This window comes from Hyaena hyaena, unplaced genomic scaffold, assembly GCF_003009895.1.
Source record: "Hyaena hyaena isolate Hyena2069 unplaced genomic scaffold, ASM300989v1 scaffold_1808, whole genome shotgun sequence".
NCBI classification, from domain to species: Eukaryota; Metazoa; Chordata; class Mammalia; order Carnivora; family Hyaenidae; genus Hyaena; species Hyaena hyaena.
The window spans coordinates 55701-58485 of NW_024082445.1; positions in this window are offsets into that span (position 1 = coordinate 55701).

The window sequence follows — 2785 nt, forward strand, 5'->3', positions numbered from 1 at the left end:
AGCACCATTTGTCACACATAGTTCATCCCAATTCACTTGGTAGTGGGGATGACTGTCTGTGTTAGCTAATAGATTTCATCCAAAGGAAGATAGAGTTCTCATTTTGGGGGATCGGTGTTGACCGTGCAACTGGAAGCAAAGTTGGCCCAGAAGTTAGGCCAACTTCCCATAGTGACCAGAAGAAAGGCCTTTGTCTTTCTTGATTACCTTTCAAAGAGCTACTCCCCAGGTTTTTGAGAAAGATATTCTTGGATCTGTGAAGCTGACAACAGGATTATTTGGCTTTTTAAAGGACTTACTTTTGAAACAGAAAGGATGTAGAATTAGAAGTTTTCTCAAGTAACTGCTCTCAGAAAAGGAAAGTGAGAGAAATCTTATTTTCAACAGGGAGGTTTTTTCTCTTTCCTTTTAGATTGGTACTTAGATTTACAATCCTCCTTTTTGTTATTATAAAATAGTAATACTACAGTCTTCCAATGAACTTTTTTTTGCTGTTTTCATCTTTTTGTGGGTGAGTTGCAGCCTCCTAAATATCTAGCAATTCCAAAGGAAAATAGAAAGCAAAGCAATGATCATAATAACAGAATTGCTAGATTTTTGGACTGTGTTATTTGACTTGAAGGAATGAACCTTGAATATATCATACCAGTTGTGAATGTTTAAATCAGAATCTTGATTAGCAATGCACACAAATCTTGCTTAGTGATTTATTAATTTTACACATTGATGTGATGTCTTTATTGATTGCATCTTCAAATGATTTACTAAGCATTATTGTTAGTTACTTAAACTACTTAGGCTTGGATTAAATAAAACTTAACTCTGGTGTCTGATAATCTAAATTTTAATTCAGAGCTTTTCTTGTAAGGCCCCAACATTTGTCCTGAATTTTAGTCCATGACAAAAGTATCATCATATTTGTATGGGAATTTAGGCTCTTCAAGAATTGTTCTGTCTTCACAAATAACTTTTCTCAGATGTGAAATGCAAAGCTACCCTTGGCCATCGTCTAGTATCAAAGTCCTAATGTGAGATGCCAGTTTGAAAGGTACAGATTGAAATTACAATGTTTAGTGTATATGGATCTAATGTCTTGAGGACAAATCCATCCAGTGGACTTTATAGTATTTTTTCCTCAGGTTTAGGTTCATTATAATAGTCAACTAAATCTTCATGTGTTGATTTATATTGGGATGCTAAGAACGTGCATCCCAAAGTTAGTTGGGTGCCATTAGACTGGTCTTGTGCATTTACCTATATGTAAATACCAGAGTTTTGTGTCTGTTATTTAAATATTTCTTTTATCAATATAATTTTCTTATCTAACTAGTTAACAAAAACCTTTTATGTTAAATTTAGGGCTTAAGTACCTGGATGCATACTAATTATAGTTATACAAAGTTTGACTTTTTTAATATAAAAAATTATTGGTAATGATGGTCCCATTTTATTGTCAGATTGTTGAACGTAAGTATAGAATCTGTTTATATGAGGATTACAATTTGAGGTGATGAGAAAGAAGATTATGAGGAGAATTACTTGGAGTGCAGAGAGAAAAAGTAACATAACAGGTAACATGTTTGTTTTCTAGTACAAATGTGATTCTTAAAGTAGGGAAATAACCCTACTGTGAATACAACAGCAAGATCTGTAAGAGAAGTAATAAGTTTCCTAGAATACCTCCTTTCAGTGGAGTTCAGCACCAACATCAGTTATTGTAGGAAACTTAACTTTTAAGTTCTTTATGTGAAGCACAGTCCTTTGAGGAGTTGGCTTCCCACGGGAAGGACAAATCCAGCTATTTGTTTGTTGCTTTGATAGCCAAATGGATTGCCAGCACTTGAATGGTCTCTCTGTGTAGTGATGACTCATTTTCCTGCAGAACATTTATGTAGATAGAATCTCCTGGTCAGTAGAGGTAAAAGGCTTCTTCCAGCAGGACTTTCCAGATCCTTTTGACTTTGTCTATGGGTTTCTAGGAAAGAAAGAAACTTAGTTTTTTAATTTTTTTTTCAAATTTACTTATTTAGTTTTGATAGAAAGAGTGAGAGAGAGAGAGAAGAATGGAGAGAGAGAGAGAGAGAGAGAAGAGCAGGGGAGGGGCAGACAGTAGGGGAGAGAGAGAGTATTCCAAGCAGGCTCTGCATTGTCAGCTCAGAGACTGATGTGGAACTTGAACTCACAAACTACAAGATCATGACATAAGCTGAAACCAAGAGTTGGAGGTTTAACTGAGCCACCCAAGTGCCCTGAAACTCTTAAAGTATTGACCATTATTATGAGGGGATTCAGCGAAATTAGTCCCAGGATGTTGCCTCAGACTCAAATTCATAGGCCTGTCAAATGTAAGTTAAAGAAGAAGATTCAAAACTTGCTCATAGAGATGCTTGTAATTTTTAAACAAAACTACTGGTAAATCTCTAAGCCATTTTAGCCTGGTAGATTACTGAATTGTAGTCAGTGAGGTGTTTTTTAGAATTTGATTAATTTGCTATGCATGTCCAGAGGACTGAAGATGATAGGGTATATGAAAGCTTATAGAAATTGTGAACATTTGCATATTCCCTGAACAGTAGAAATAGAATTTTCTCTATGCTAGTCCATGTGCTCTGGTATCCCCAACATGGGAATTATATTTATTGTCATTACCATTGGCTGACATTTTTTGTTCTCGAAGGAGAGTCTTCAGGTAACCCAAACATGAAACACATCATGACTAGCCTAAATCCCTTACCTTCTACAGGCATTTTTTATGATACTCAGCTGCCACCAGGCTCCTGGTAAA